Source organism: Saccopteryx leptura, chromosome 1 (assembly GCF_036850995.1).
Source record: "Saccopteryx leptura isolate mSacLep1 chromosome 1, mSacLep1_pri_phased_curated, whole genome shotgun sequence".
In the NCBI taxonomy this organism is placed as follows: domain Eukaryota; kingdom Metazoa; phylum Chordata; class Mammalia; order Chiroptera; family Emballonuridae; genus Saccopteryx; species Saccopteryx leptura.
Window position 1 is genome coordinate 246,111,111 of NC_089503.1, and position 8,513 is coordinate 246,119,623.

Genomic DNA, 8,513 nt, shown 5'->3' on the forward strand with positions numbered 1-8,513 from the left:
AGGCCTGGAGCATCCTGCAAGAGAAGCATCTCCTTTTTGGGGCAGGGACCAGCATGCCACTCAAAGTCAGATGTTGAGAAGACAAACAAAGCCTCACCTTTCTGTAAACTGAAGATGTTGGACAGCAGGCTCTCTGCAGTCTTGTTATTTTTTTCTTTTCTAAGAATATTATAGTAAGTAAATACAGCATAAAATTGACCATCTTAACCATTTGTAAGTGCACAATTCAGTGGCATTAAGTATATTCAAATTGTGGTGTTACCATCCCCACCATCCATCTCCAGAACTTCCTCATTTTCCCAAACTGAAACTCTGTCCTATTAAATACTAGTCTCCTGGCACCCACCATCTACTTTCTGTGAATCTGATTCCTCCAGGGACCTCGTGTGATTGAAATTACACTGTCCTCTGTCTGACTTATTCAGCATAATGTCCTCAAGATTCATCCATGTTGTAGCAGGTGACAGCATGTCATTTTTTAAAATAGATTTTATTTATTGCTTTGAGAGAGAAAGAGAAAGGGGGCAGGAGCAGGAAGCATGAACTCAGTCTCGTACATGCCTTGACTGGGCCAGCCTGGGGCTTCAAACTGACAACCTCTGTGTTCCAGGTCGACACCATCCACTGCGCCACACAGGTCAGGCTGTCCTTCTTTTTTAAGGCTAAACAGTAGTCCCTTGTCTGGATGGACCACACTGTCCATAGTCCATAGAAACTTGGGTTGTTTCCATCTTTTGGCCGTTGTGGATAATGCTGCTGTGAACATGGGCGTGCACACTTCGGAGTTCCTGCTTTCAGTTCTATTGGATAAATACTCAAGGGAAGTTTCTGGGTCATATGGAAACCCTTATGTTTAACTTTTTGAGGGACTGCTCTGTTTTCACAGCAGCTGCCCCATTTCCCATCCCCACAGCCGTGTACAAGGATCCCAACTTCTCCCCATCCTCCTCCAGTTTTATTTACTTGTTCACCAGCGGAATGTGCCTTGAAGTCCCCCCGTGTGCCAGACACTGTCCTAGGCCTACAGATATAGCAGGATGGGGGGGGGGGGAACAGTCCTTGTCTCCATGACTTACTCTGAAGAAAAAGATCAGGGAAGTGGGATGAGCAATAGTGGCTAGTCAGGCTTTCCAGGAAAGACCTTTCTGAGAAGGTGGCATACTAGTAGGATCCTGGAAGACATGAAGGGAAGGAACCCATGCTGTGACCTGAAGGAAGAGCTTTTCCAGGCAGAGGAAATAGCCCATGCAGAAGCCGTGGAGCAGGACTGTGTCTAGCATGTTGAAAAAATAGCCATGCGGCTGGCACAGAGTGAGCAAAGGGGAGAGAGGGAGGTGGTGAGGGCAAGGAGGGGATGGGGCAGGTCGTGCAGGACCTTGTGAGTCATGGAGAGGACTTAGGGTTTTAGTCTGAGGGAGATAGGTGGGCTGGAGGGCTGTGCGCAGAACAGGACAGTACCTGGCTTCGGTGTTCACAGGTGCCCTCTGGTGGTTGAAGTGGGGAGAACAGTGTTGGGGGCGAAGATGGGAACTCAGAAAGAGGTTGAAGGATACTCATCTGTTCCAGGTGGGAAATGATGGGGGCTGGAGTTAGTGAAGCCTCAGTAGGAAAAAGCTGGATTTGGGCAATCGGTTTGGGAAGGGAAACTGGCTGAGACTGCCTGTGCACCAGGATGTCAGCTAGACTTCATACCCTTTATGTCTAGCTAGGGCTGGACATGTGTCCCACCCACCTGCTTGCTCTACCAGACATCTGCAAGGGTGGAGGGAGGTCCTGTCATCGCCTCAGTTTCATATCGGAAACTGAGGCAGGGAGAAGTCAGCCTCTTGCCCTAATGGGAGGCCAGAGCTTCCTGGGAATTGGCATTAGCTGTGACCTGTCCAGCCAGGTGGGGTCTGGGCAAAAAGAAAACACAGGTCCTTATTTCAAATTAGGAGAATTTCAAGACAAAAAATCTTTTGAGCCAGGGACTTATATTTAGGAATCTGGCCCTGCTGGCCAGTGATGGACACTTAGTCTCTTCCGTCTTTTGGCTACTGTGGATCATGCTGCTGTGAGCATGGTGTACAATCAAATACTTGTCTGAGTCCCTGCTTTCTATTCATTTGGATATATACACAGAGGTGGAATTACTGGATGGAGACTTTTTTGCCTTATCCAAATAAATAACTCATCAATTAATAAGAGGAAGAGGGTGGGCCTTTGTACTCCAGCCTTGGGCCACCCCTGGAGTGGCCAAGGGCAGGGTCCAGGGGGAGACACAGCTGTGGCCGTCAGTGGAAAGCAATCCCATCAGCTGAAGAGTGGGAGGTACTTTGAAAAAAATGTAAATATCCTATTCTTCATTAAACAGAAGGGACATATTTAATAACAGAGAAGCTGCAAGGAGTGCATCTCTTCTGAATAAAAGAGTGTCTTCAGGTTGGAAAAAATCTAGTTTTATAAGAACTCCCCAGAGCTAATTGGGTTGTAAATTAGTGTATGCATTTTGGCAAAAGATAGCTAATATCTGGGAAATACCTTATAACCCAGCAGTTTCACAATTGACTAATTATCCACAGAAGGTCACATATGGTCACCAAAAAGCATGGACCAAAAGTTCATAGCTGTCCTGCTCATTTCTGCCTTAAAGTGATATTTAACCAAGTGCCCCCTCAACAGCTGAGTGGACAACTAGTACAGCACGGTGACAGTAGGTAATAATACTGTAACTTTTGAAGGTTGCAAGAAAGTTCATCACAAGAAAAAAGATTGTAACTGTGTGGTCTGTGGTGATCATTTCACAGTGTATACAAATATTGAATCATTGTGTTGTACACCTAAAACTAATATGTTATATGTCAATTATATGTAATTAAAAAATAAACAAAAGTACTAATAAGAAAAAAGAATGGGTGAATAGATAAATATGTGAATTACATCTAATTTTAGAAAATAGTGATAACGCAATGAGAATAAATGAACTACAACCATGTACACCAGTGTGGATTTATTGTACAATTGCAATAAGTGATAGGCAGAAACCAAACACACCAGAATTCATCTTGCGCAGTTCCATTTATATCAAGTTTAAAAATGATAGAAATTACGCCTGACCAGGTGGTTGTGCAGTGGATAGAGCGTCAGACTGGGATGCAGAAGGACTCAGGTTCGAGACCCCGAGGTTGCCAGCTTGAGCTCGGGATCATCTGGCTTGAGCAAAAAGCTCGCCAGCTTGGACCCAAGGTTGCTGGCTCGAGCAAGGGGTTACTCAGTCTGCTGAAGGCCTGTGATCAAGGCACATATGAGAAAGCAATCAATGAACAACTAAGGTGTCACAACAAAAATGTGATGATTGATGCTTCTCATCTGTCTCCATTCCTGTCTGTCTGTCCCTATCTATCCCTCTCTGTGACTCTTTCTTTGTCCCTGTAAAAATAAATAAATAATTTAAATTTTTTTTAAAATGGCAGAAATTAAATACTATGTTTAGGTTTACTTAGTTTGGTTGTAAATTTATAAAGAAAAGCAAAAAAGTAAAGAGGGACAGTAAATAAGAGAATCAATTAGGCCCTGGCCGGTTGACTCAGTAGTAGAGGGTCGGCCCAGTGTGTGGAAGTCCTGGGTTCGATTCCCAGCCAGGGCATACAGAAATGCCCATCTGCTTCTCCACCCTTCCCCCTCTCCTTTCTCTCTACCACTCTCTTCCCCTCCAGCAGCCAAGGCTCCACTGGAGCAATGTTGGCCCGGGCACTGAGGATGGCTCCATGGCCTCCGCCTCAGGCACTAGAAAGGCTATCGTTGCAACAGAGCAACACTCCAGATGGGTGGAACATTGCCCCCTAGTGGGCTTGCCAGGTGGATCCTGGTCGGTGCACACAGGAGTCTGTCTCTTTGCCTCCCTGCTTCTCACTTCAGAAAAATACAAAACACAAAACAAAACAAGAGAATCAATTCACCAAGACCTAAATGTGTATCCACAAAATGTATGAAGCAAAATATAGTAAAACTGAAAAGAGAAATAGACAAATCTACAATTATTCTTCAGCACTCCCCACAGCACTCAATGGGATGAGCAGACAGAATATTAGCAAGAATATAGAACATCTGCCCTGGCCAGTTGGTTCAGTGGTAGAATGTCAGCCTGGTATATGGATATCCTGGGTTTGATTCTCGGTCAGGGTACACAGGAGAAGCAACCATTTGCTTCTCTCCACTTCATATCCTTCTCTTCCCCTTCTGCAGCCATGGAGCAAGTTGGCCTGGGCACTGCGGATGGCTCCATGGCCTCACCTCAGGTGCTAAAATAGGTTGGTTGCCCAGTAACAGAACAGTGGCTCCAGATGGGCAGAGCATCGCTCAGTAGTGGGCTTGCTGGGTGGATCCTAGTAAGGGCACATGAGGGAGTCTGTCTCTCTACCTCCTCACTTCTCACTTAAGAAAAAAAAAAGTATATAGAAACATCTGACAAGGCAGTACTACAGTGGTTAGAGTGTTGGCCTGGGGTGCTGAGGACCCAGGTTCAAAGCCCTGAGGTTGCCAGCTTGAGTGTGGGCTCACCAACATGAATGCTGGGTCACTGGCTTGAGCGTGGGATCATAGACATGATCTCATGGTCGCTGGCTTGAGCCCAAGGTCGCTGGCTTGAGCCCAAGGTTGTTGGCTTGAGCAAGGGGTCACTGGCTTGGCTGGAACCCCCCCCCCCCAGTCAAAGCAAGTATGAGAAAGCAGTCAATGAACAACTAAGGTGCCACAACTATGAGATGATGCTTCTCATCTCTCTCCCTTCTTATCTGTCTATCCCTGTCTGTCCCTCTTTCCCTCTCTCTTCCTCTCTCTCTTCTCTTCTCCTCTTTCTTTTTCTTTCAAATCAATGGAAAAAAATTTTTTTTCATTGATTTTAGCAAGAGAGGAAGCTAAAAAAATAGGAACATCGATCTGTTCCTATATGTGCCCTGAGCAGGGATTGAACAAGCAACATCTGCACTTTGGGACAATGCTCTAACTGACCAAGCTATCAGGCCAGAGCAATGGAAAAAAAAATTTTTTTTTAATTAAAAATCTTTTGTTTCACAAAAGACACAGTTGAGAGGATGAAAAGCCAAATTATAGGCCGGGAGAGAATATTTTCAAACAACATACCCAGTTAAACGACTTGTATTCAGAATATACTGTATAAAGAATTCTCACAATACAATAATGGGGAAACAATGTACAAAAGAAATGGTAAAAGTTAAGTGGTGAAGTAGACACTTCACTAAAGAAAATATGGATAGCACGTGAACATCATTAATTGGGAGATGCTGACTAAATCCACAATAAGACACCACTGGCTAAAGTAGAAAATATGGACAACACCAAGTGCTGGTGAGGATGCAGCAGGCCAGAACTCTCAAACATCACTGGTGGGATGCAAAATGATAGAGCCAATTTAAGAAGCTGTTCAGCAGTTTCTTACCAAGTTAAACATACAGTTATCCAAGGACCCAACAATCCCATTTGTAGGAATTTAACCAAGAGAAATGGTTGTTTGTACAAGACTTGAACATGTGTGTTTACAGCAGCACTAGTCACAATAGCTTCTGGAGACAACCCAGACGTCCTTTTGTGGTTGAATGGTGATGCACACACACAACAAAAAACTATTCAGCAGGGATAGGCACCTCATGCACCCAGCTGCATAGACAAGTTCCAAATGCTAAGTAAAAGAAGCCAGTCTTAAAGGCCACATCATGTATGATTCCATTTGCATGACATTCTCAAAAAGAGTTAAAAAATTATAGCAACAAAGAGCAGATCAATGAGCTCCAGGGCTAGGGGTGGGGTGAGTGAGGGTCTGACACTACAAAGAAGGGAGTTTTTTCAGAGGGAGGGATTATATTCTGGCCACTCTTTTGCTGATAATTTACATGACTCTGTACATGTGTTAAAACTCACAGAACCGGCCCTGGCCGGTTGGCTCAGTGGTAGAGCGTCGGCCTGGCGTGCGGGGGACCCGGGTTCGATTCCCGGCCAGGGCACATAGGAGAAGCGCCCATTTGCTTCTCCACCCCCCCCCTTCCTCTCTGTCTCTCTCTTCCCCTCCTGCAGCCAAGGCTCCATTGGAGCAAAGATGACCCGGGCGCTGGGGATGGCTCCTTGGCCTCTGCCCCAGGCACTAGAGTGGCTCTGGTCGCAGCAGAGCAACGCCCCGGAGGGGCAGAGCATCGCCCCCTGGTGGGCAGAGCGTTGCCCCTGGTGGGCGTGCCGGGTGGATCCCGGTTGGGCGCATGCGGGAGTCTGACTGTCTCTCCCCGTTTCCAGCTTCAGAAAGTACAAAACAAACAAACAAACAAACAAACAAAAAACAAAATAAGGCCCTGGCAGGTTGGCTCAGAGGTAGAGCATCAGCCCAGCGTATGGAAGTCCCAGGTTCGATTCCTGGCCAGGGCACACAAGAGAAGCGCCCACCTGCTTCTCCACCCTTCTTCCTCTCCTTCCTCTCTGTCTCTCTCTTCCCCTCCTGCAGCCAAGGCTCCATGGGAGCAAAGTTGGCCTGGACGCTGAGGATGGCTCTATGGCCTCTGCCTCAGGCACTAGAATGGCTCTGGTTGCAGAGGAGCAATGCCTCAGAGGGGCTAAGCATTGCTCCCTGATGGGCGTGCCGGGTGGATCCTGGTTGGGTACATGCGGGAGTCTTATCAGTCTGCCTCCCACCCCTTCTCACTTTGGAAAAATACAAATAAAATAAAATAAAATAAAAAATAAAAAAGAGTCTTACTCCAGAAAAATAACCCCCAAATATTAAAACACTAGAAGTCAGAGCAGTTGTGAGCCGGGTGGAAGGAGACAGTTTCTGTTGGAAAGGGTATCTGGGAACCCTCATGCATTTGATGCCCTTGGTCTTGTCCTGGCTGGGGTTCACATAGCTATTGGATTCACAAGAACTGATTAGGTTATATACTCATGTTTCATGCATTTTCTGTGTGTGTGTATGTGTGTGTGTGTGTGTGTGTGTGTGTGTGTTTCAAACATGCATGCAAGCTCACCCTGCTACTCTCTAATGAACTAATAATATGTGACAAATGTCCCCACTGGCACCTGGTACTGTATGTGGAGAGGAACCAGTTCCCCTTTTCAGGGAACTGGAAGGGAGATTTGTTTTGAAACTGGAGAAATTCACAGAGATTCAGCCCTAGCAAGGGTCTAACTTCTTCTCTTTCTCTTTCTTCTTCATTTTAGCAAGAGGAGAGAGAGAGAGAGAGAACGGTGAGGAGGAGTGGGAAGCATCAGCTCGTAGTAGTTGCTTGACATAAGTGCCTTGACCAAGTGAGTGAGCTCAGGGTTTCAAACCGATGATCTCAGCATTCTAGGTCGATGCTTTATGCACTGTGCCACCACAGGTCAGGCCGGGTCGTTTCTCTGAGACCAGTGAGAACCACGGAAGGTGTCAGACCAGGGCCTCACACCTGATCCTGTTGTGATGTGCTGGGACTGGTGCCTCTTTGGGAGATGCCCAGAGAGGGTGGCCTTCATGTTCTTGGGCCTCTCTGCATTTCTGTCCGCTCTCTGGCTCTGACTCAGCCTGGTCTCCTGGTTTTGCCGAGCTGGTTATTTCTGTTCCTGTTCCGTGCTATCCTCCTGGGCGCTGTGCAGCTCAGACTGATCTCTGCTTTCTTTCACCTGCCTGGCAGGGAAGTCACCTTGACCTCTCAGGGCCATTGGGCTGGGGGTGAGCAGCTGGATTGGAATGATAGTTCCTGCCTGCCCCAGTGACCTGACTGAGGTGGGGTGGTGGGGGCCTTATCAAACTTCCCATCTGCCATTCATTATAATTCAATGGCAAAGAAAACTTCACCTTTGTGATGACTGGGGCTTAGGGGAGGGTGACAGTTGCTACTATGTGACCTCAGGCACTCACCTCCTCATCCTTTCTGAGCCTTGCTAATACCATCTGTGAGGGCTCCAGAGGCCCTTGAATTATGTATCTTTAGCGGAGCGGTGTTCCAGAACTTTCAAGAACCTCTCAAAGAGGATTCTGCATCCAGAAACAGTCAAGATCTGCTGGACTGAAGATAAATTGTAATCCTCCCTTTGCTGTGCGAGTCAGGAAGCAGACATATGTTTACCCCTGCGTCCTTGTCCTATTTTGTATATCCCAAGGGCAGGAGCCTTGACCAGCGGTTCAACTCACAAGGTCCTCCTATGCTTAGGCTGCCCACTCAGTGTCTCCTCCTGGTTCCCGAGGCCATCTGGTCAGTGTGACCTTCCTTGACTCCCCCTGTAAAGCCGGAGCTCGAGCCCACCATCTCTTCTCCAGACCCCCTTAATTTTTTTTTGTTCAGAATGCATTGCTATCCAACAGGCTCGAATATATATATATATATATATATATATATATATATATATTATTATTATTATTTTTTTTTTGTATTTTTCTGAAGCTGGAAACGGGGAGAGACAGTCAGACAGATTCCCGCATGCGCCCGACCGGGATCCACCTGGCACGCCCACCAGGGGCAACGCTCTGCCCACCAGGGGGCGATGCTCTGCCC